This window comes from Lepisma saccharinum, chromosome 1 (genome assembly GCF_977018435.1).
Source record: "Lepisma saccharinum chromosome 1, izLepSacc3.1, whole genome shotgun sequence".
NCBI classification, from domain to species: domain Eukaryota; kingdom Metazoa; phylum Arthropoda; class Insecta; order Zygentoma; family Lepismatidae; genus Lepisma; species Lepisma saccharinum.
Window position 1 is genome coordinate 96,867,657 of NC_139229.1, and position 8,613 is coordinate 96,876,269.

An 8,613-nucleotide genomic window follows, 5' to 3' on the forward strand; every position below is an offset into this window, starting at 1 on the left:
ATGGACGATGTTGTCTTAACAATATAACAGGTTTTTATAACATGTGTCTCGTTTCTGAAAAGGAATTCTAACTTGTTAAAAGCAAGATTTGTTTAAAATTACTTCTACAATATTTCCGAGAATCGAAGTTGTGATTGTGTACGCCGTTGTGATTTGCATTCTTCTCAGTCTTTGATTCTTTCATACATTCTTTCTTTCTTTGTGCCATATTTCTTTCTTTCATAATTGAAAAGAGTCTTGCAGTAACACGCAGTCACCACAAAACCGCTCTTACTTCACACTAAGTAACTTGTAACGTCTTTTTGGATTCAGTATCATGTAAAACAGTTTCCTTTTGAATATAAGTGTCAGTGAACCCTCCTTGAAAAAAAACAACAACAAAAAAAAACATCAAATTGTATAAAGCTAATCTAATTAATTAACTTATATATGTGTAATATATTATGTAATGCCATTATACATTATGTATATCCATACTTTAACTAATTAATATATATTTAGAGGAGAAGGTCTAAATATGGGCGAAGGTTTAAATATGTGTTTTTGGAGTTATCAGCGATACCGGGTGCTGCAGCCTGACGGAGGCTATGAGAACTGGTTATCTGTCAAGGACAAAGGTTGCGGCGCCAATTCGCAAGAGAAAGTGGTTAGTTTCGGCCTTGGACGCTGTTATAGAATTGCGACCTCCGAAAACTTATTGCGGGTATGTTTTAAATCAGCGTTTTCTGAATTCTCATCTGCTTTGTATAGGTTATGATATTAGCGGTACATAAAACAAATGTGGGCTTTTATAATGCCATGATTTGTTTATGAAATATGTACCACAGAGAGCGAAAATAAATTGAAGAAAAATAGGGTGATGGTCTAAATATGGGCTATGACATGAGGTCTTATGTTGAGATCATATTTTCAACAAATACGAGTATTTGGATGTTTTTCTTAATTTCGATTTTTCCCATTCCGCTTGATTTTCAAAACAACAGATTATTCATAAATATGAATATTATAATGTTTTAGCGATAAATGACTTTTTTTTTTAATTTTAATTGCTTTTTGTGATAGTGCCACTACTAGCACATATTTAGACCACAATTTTAAAATATATCATTTTACCATTTTTTTGGAAATTGCTTTTTATAAAAAGAAATGGGGACCTTCTATACTTTAACATGCTATTACATTTAAGTATATATTTCATAGATATGCATTTTAAAGGCAGGTGCTTGATATATTATTTTTTCCCTCCGAAAATGACAACATATAAAAGGGGGCCCATATTTAGACCTTTTCCTCTAATAGTATTACTGGGAAATCTTTTTAAAAGTAGTTATTTCTTAGTTTTGATTGTGACATTACTTAAAACAATATGCAATAATTTAATTTCTTTGACAGAAAAACAGAGACCATGGAAATCTGAATCAATTTTATTAAAACTGCATAATTTGAAACAATTGTACACTAACATGTATATATAGACAATGTAAACCACAAGGCATAACCACTGCTTTTTAATGAACATTGCTGATAAAACATACAATAAAATTTGTCTTCAACTTTAATGGACAGGGGTGTCTTGATTCAAAATATGTGAAACGAAACGAAATATTTGAGGCTGCTTATCAAATTGTTGCGAAATCGTTTAGCTAGGACCCAAAGGATGTTGCATTTCCAAATGTCCTATTTCCTGGCGAAAGGAAGTTGAGAGTTGTTCGTACAATTCGACGATCGCTTGAGGGGTAGACGGTTCCATGTACTTCAAAATGTCGTTGCAATGTTGCATAGCAAATCCTTGGGTTTCTTTCCGCTTTCGTTTCGCAGGAGATTCAGGTCCTGGTTTGATATCCATGTTGTCAGCTTCTTTTGTTTTGGGCAAGTTATTCATCTCTATGTCTTCGTTGAAGGCCTTCCTGGCTGCCAACTGCAAGAATTTGCTCAGATCACCTCCCGAGAAACCATGAGTCCTGCTCGCAAGCGACTCGACGTCGATGGATTCGTTGGTCTTGTTCTTTAATAATTTCAACAGGATCAACTCTCGAGCTTCCCTGTCCGGAAGCGGGACGTAGAGAAGCTCGCCCAGTCTCCCAGGTCGCAGAAGGGACAGATCGAGAATGTCCGGGCGGTCGGTCGTGCCGATGACGAGAATGTTGTTTGTGTTTTGGACGCCATCGATTTCGGCCAGAAAATGATTGAACACCATCTTCACCTCTGCATTCTTCTCGTCGTCGGATGCGATGAGGTCTACCTCCTCGATCAGCACAACCGAACGGTCCATCTCGCGAGCTCTGTTGAAAATCTCCGTCATTATCTCAAAGCGCCTCTCTGGGCACCTCTGGATCAGCTCAGATGAGTTCACGGTGATCAGCTTCGCTTTCCACTCTCCAGCCAGTGCTCTTGCTAGCAAGGTCTTACCGCTTCCTGATGGCCCGAACAGGAGCACACCCTTAGCGCGATTCTCTAGCAAGGCACCATACTTGTCGTCATCGCCAATCAATTCCTTCAGTTCTCGTTTTACACTCGATAATCCTGCAATTTCATCCCAACGTACATTTGGCTTTTCCCTATCATATACTGGCACTTGGTATGGGGTAACTTCTTGCAGCGCTCTTACGAAATGGTCCATTCCGACAAAGAATGTTTTCTTCAGGCGTTTGCAATCTTCCTCGTCTCCTATGTCTAGGTCCCTGATCTTCTCGTAGTAGAGTCTGCGTCCAGCTTCAGAGCACAGAGCGTTGAGCTCGGCCCCGCTGAAACCACGCGTCTTCTCCGCGAGTTCATCCAAGCGGACATTGGTGGCAAGATTCGTTTTCTCCGTAAACTTTCGGAGAAGCTCCAACCGACCATCCTTGTCCGGGAGAGTTAGTTCGAACTGCAAGTCGAACCTTCCTGATTTCCTCAGATCGGGGTCGATGGCATGCACTCTAGATGTGACCCCAATCACAACAACGCGATGATCTTTCTGAAGCTCGTCCATCAGCGTGATCAGCTCCGTTACCATATTCTTGTCTTCTATGTTGTTCATCCTGCTTCTGTCCGAAGCGATGGCATCCAGTTCGTCCATTAAGATGATGGAGGGAGAATTTCTCTTGGCGATTTCGAAATCCTCTCGTAGGTTGCTGATAGGTTCCCCTTTGACATTTTGCATCATTTCCGGCGCCGTGATGCGACGGACGAACACTCCCTGTTGCTTGCAAATAACATTCGCGATCATGGTTTTCCCGGTGCCTGAAGGTCCGTGAATGAGAATTCCTTTTCGTCCTTCATTCACTTTATCGCGGATGATCTCTGGGTTTTTAAGCTTAGTCTCGACAGCGCGCATGATTTCCTGCAGCCGTTCCCGACATACGACCACGTCATTGTAGCTGCTGTCGTCAAACTTCCGAACACACTCGCTCTCCGTGCACAGAATTGTTTGCAGTCCGACTATGCAGCAAGGTGAAGGATCCGACGCCACAATTTGGAATTGTATTACCCTTCCGTTCTTCTCGGCTGAGAACACATCCCCAACTCGCACCGGTCTCTCGAAAGCGGAGAAGTACGGCTGGAGATAATCCGAGAAGAGGTTCACGATTACTGGAAGTTGGTAATCAATGGGTAATACGTGTATCTTCCTTGCCATTGGGATATCTGAATTTGGATTTTCGGTCACGTTGTCCGCATTGCAAGCCATTGCTATCCGCTTCGAGTCCTTGCTTTTTTGTGAGTTACCAAGTAATTCACTTGATTGTTGAGACGTCAGTGCACCCCATTGTTGACAGCAACAATATCAGTAACAAAAGCACATCTTCCAAAAGACAATTGTACCAAAGCGATGATTGTTTTCCTGTGACACATTTTCCGACTCACCATCTACATATATTTTCTATTGGTCCACAGGTAAAAATATATTTCTATCTTTAACACTTTGAATACATATAACGCCACTAAATAAAGAGGCCAGGATGGACTTTGTGTTGTTTTCCTTCGGAATTTTTACATGTAAACTAGATGCAGGTTAGGATTTCTCAGCATCATTTATGAAACTGCACTTCTTCCATAACATCACTGGAAAATATCGTTCGATAAATGACTGTCTAAAACCGCCAATTTCCCCTGACCTTCAAGCGCCGTAAAAAATTATATAGACCGTTTAACGAATTAACGGTTATGGCACAGTTAATTAATATAATTTAAATGGCATTTTTTAAAAAATAAATTTACGGTACACAGAACTGCAAGTTGTAATCGATATCTATCTTTATACAAGATAAAATACAAGTCTGAATGCTGTATTACAGTCATTTACAGCGCGTTATTTTAAATAGGTCTACATCCCATGGATGGGAGAATTATGTTACTACTCTTCAAGCATTGGAATTTTACATAAATTATACACGTAGCGCCTCCCCCCTCCTTTTAAAAAAATAGCAAACAGGCAGGGCATGAGGAAACTAGATGGCGAAATTCCTCCTCATTGTAGTAGTATTGTGTTAAGCTCAAGAAATACAATTCCAAGTTTGAAGCAACTGCGGATTGTAGCTGTCATGTTTGCGAGAAACTTCAATTTTTTGTACACAGCGGACGATTTTTACGAAACCTGCTTCTCATCTGCGTTTTATAAATAACCTGAAGAACATTAAGCTCTTCCTCAGCATAGAATGTTTCCATGAATTTGTTACGTGTAAGTTTGATTGATATATTGACTTGGTTTATTTCCTTCGCTTTTCAGCCACTTTTGGCTAATCGCGAAGATGAGATGAGGGATGATAATGAAGAAATTAATGAAGGGACACTTACAAAGAATACCCATGCGCAGGCAGAGATTCGAACCTGGGACTACTGGCTTCGTAAAGCGCTGTGCCAACCCGGGTTGCGTATAAGTTTAAGCTTAAGCTTAAATAAGTTCTTCCGTGATCCCATGGTGTATTGAAAGCCTTGTTGCAAGCTTGGGTAACGTGCTTGCACTCGTGGAGGGGAACGAGCACTCCGTGGGGTGCGAGCACACTGATTCTCAAGGCCAGTAAGCAGCATAGAAGTAAGGGAACCGACTGCCTTGAGGGGTAGCTAAACTTACAGGGGGAAGGCGCCCTATTTTTCACGGAACCCCTTCCTGCTCCTTCTGTCATTATTGAAAATGTCACTTTTGACTGGTACTCACGAATCAGATGACCAGAGCTCTCGCTATGCACGAACGCGGCCGACGAAGCCTCCTGCCCTCTTACAACACTACAGCATACGTGCATACGAGAGCGCTCTGTCACAAGTACGACGGGTTGCCTTACTGAAATGGCGTAATACTCTGGATGGCAAACAGGATAGGATGCTTCGCTGAGCTTTTCTCCAAAACAAAAAGTGAAAATCAACTCGTATCAGCGACTTTGCAAATGCCAATCTGCATTAATTAGGCCGTCCCTTTCTGCCCGTGTAATACCCATTGCTTCATCCCTGTCTATCCGCTAAACGGTATTGATTATTGCGGACATCACAGCATCCTGCTAGTTACAGGTTGAAGGGGCCTCGACCGGTGCTTTTGTGTGCATGAAACCGGCATGTTAATAGTTAAACATGGCCGTCGTCGGAAAGCAATACATACACGGCTCATCTCATTTATCAGAAACTCTCAAAAATCTTTTTTTTTTACTATCGCGAAATTGAATTCCCCGTGATGTCACATCATCAGCTACACCGTCCAGCCATGGAAACGTTGGGTATTCCGAACGTCCGCCCCCCTTTCCCCCCCCCCAACCCCTCCGACTGTTTGCCAATCCAGTTAATGCTGCTGTGATGTCCAACGGTTTGCGCTTAAGTGGTCGCCAAATGAGGCAATTAATTAAGTGAGATTTAGGAAGATGAGTTTGGCAATTTTCATTACCTACCATTTTGCATCCCCCACGAGATCGACTAAAACTTTAGTAAATAGCCTGCGACGACGCCATATTCCCTTCACCAGCCCCCCCTCCCCACCCCAAGCTCTGTTTTTCGTCCCCCCTCGAGTGACTCCCAATAGTCCGGTGTCCAAATCAGCTTTTTGCCAACATGGCGTCCGTTCCGGTGCGTCACTTTAGGCCGACCATCTCTTTCATTTCTGTTAATGATACATACGGGAGAATGGTTGCCACATTAATCCCCTTGCTATATCCAGAGCGCGCCAAAGTGGGGTTTCAGGTTTTAATTTCCTGAATAAACAACATATACCCAATTCATTCGCTCCATCTTTCTACTAATTTTTTTTTTCTGAGAAATGTAACCCCCTTTAATTTTTTTTTCAAAATCTCAAGAAATACTCCTTTTAATTTTTTTTTCAAAATATCGTGCAAGAAATTTGCTAAATTCGTTGACTTAAAAATCATTAAGTTTTTCAAAAATTACAAAATTCAAATACCACAGTAATGTTTCATGTCAAATTAAAGCTCATAATAACAGAAGAGAATAACACAAATTTGAGCTATTTGGGTCAAATCAAATTGGGTTTTTAATCTACAGGTGTTCAACGATTTTAAAATGTTTTAAAAGTTTTTCAATTTTTGTTGAGTTTTTGGGAGTCGTTAGCTTTTGTAAATTGTCAGTTTGTATAATGTTAAAAACACTAAAAATGAAAAACTTGGGGAAAATACTTTGAATACGCGCAATATTTACATTGAGCAATAAAATTATATTCTACAGCTATTTCTACCTGTCTACTCGAAACCACATCAAAATGCCTCTTTTGATTCCTTACTACACCTGTTACTAGAATGTAAGGTTGAATGATTTAAATCTGGTTGGCTTAAATTGCCATTTAAATCAACATTTAAATCACGTGATTTTTTTTAAAAAGAAACCACTCATTTAAAACACTTTATAGATTACGTACACAAGGATTTTGTAGATATCAGATTCACCTTTGGTGAAAGTACATTATCTCATAATCATTGAATGGTGTTTATTAGGCTCTAAGAAAGGAGACAAAATATATGTACTGGTGTGAAACACATCCGAAAAGAAATGCAATATGTAAACTGCAAACACACTTACATTTCTCTTGATTTAAAATTCAATAAATTGTATACGAAGAAATAGCAAACATTTTGTGTAGAATAATATACAAAATACTAATCATGTTAAACCGTTAATAGTATAATTATCATTAAACTGTAAATAAACATGGCAGCTGATATTTGGAAACTATCATTAAAAATATTGCCAAAATTCAGCTACAAAGACTAAAAAATATTTTAAGTTACAATTATATAGTACATCCAGAATGTTTTATTTTCACTGGAAGAGAATTTAGTGAAATTATTATAGTTTTATAAACACACTGAACAAACATTTCCATAGTAGGTTTATAGATACAGTATCAGAAACAGAAAAATGTATATTTACATATAATTTTCTATTTGTTTTAATCAAACAATCTCAAATATTTTACAGAGTCGTTTACCAGAAAAGCTTTTCTATAAAAAAACATATATCTATATGTATGGTGCCAAAAACCATACAAGCAATTTTAATCGTGTTTTTCTTTAATCGATTTAAATAAAAAATAATCAATAATTATTTTTTTAATAACAATCGTGATTTTTATCCACCCTGCTAAAATGTTTTGCTAAAACTCTTGAATTACTGTCATATACAGCATCGTAGTTTTGCAGCCATAGTTTCACATATATCTTATGCTTAACAAATCAACTGGTGGACCTTCTCAGCATTATGTTCCCGATGACGTGAAAGTGAAACCATGAGTATTTGACCGTAACAAGCTCACTGGAATGATGATCAAATTACATAAAGACGAGGCGGATTCAGAAAGTAAGTTTCTCGAATGACCAATAGATAACATGCCATTCGTTGCGAGAGGTTAGTGCGCATGCGTGAGAGATGCATGAAGTGGAAATCGTATGCAACAGGCAGCACTCCCCGACAACTCACAGTATCACCGTAGTAGGGGTTGTAGGTGGCGCTCTTATTCGGTTTGGACGGTGATAAAAGTTTTTGAACGCACAAGGCATAGCACCGATCGAAATCCATCGTCAGCTGTGTCAGGTGTATGGAACAGACATCATGAGCAAGCAGAAGGTGCGTCGCTGGTGCAGGCAATTTGCAGAAGGTCGGCAAAATGTGCATGATGAGGAGCGCAGTGGGCATCCCTCCATTGTTACGGACGACTAAGTGCGGCAGCGCATTGTGGAAGTTGCGAGACGCCATTCAGAACAAGCGGCGCGGGATGCTCAGTGCCGGTGGCAAAGTTGTCATGCTGCACGATAAAGCTCGGCCACATAAGGCTCAGCTCACAACAGATCTTCTGCAAGAATCTCGCTCCGAGTGATTACCACTTTTCTTGCACCTCAAGAAATTCCTGCCCGGTCAGCATTCGCAAAGTGACGAGGTGGTGAAGACGGCTGTCACACATTGGTTCCGATCCCAGGCGGCAGACTTCTATGACACAGGGCTACAAAGGTTGATCCCACGGCACGACAAATGTCTCAATTCCGGTAGGGAGTATGTTGAAAAATAGCTGAACAATTGCTGCATCTGTTCCAATAAAAAATACAATTGAAATTATGTTTCTTTCTGTAGACGGCCCCAGGGAAACTTACTTTCTGGACGGACCTCGTAAATATAAACAAAGCGAAAGTAAAAGATATACATACTCTA

The 8,613-nt window shown here is 39.9% G+C and overlaps 1 pseudogene; it reads right to left on the reverse strand.

Annotated features, from left to right (window-relative positions):
- Nucleotides 1-1,414: 1,414 nt before the first annotated feature.
- LOC145985183 (transitional endoplasmic reticulum ATPase pseudogene) lies at nt 1,415-3,683 on the reverse strand (annotated as a pseudogene).
- Between the last annotated feature and the right edge of the window lie 4,930 nt (nt 3,684-8,613).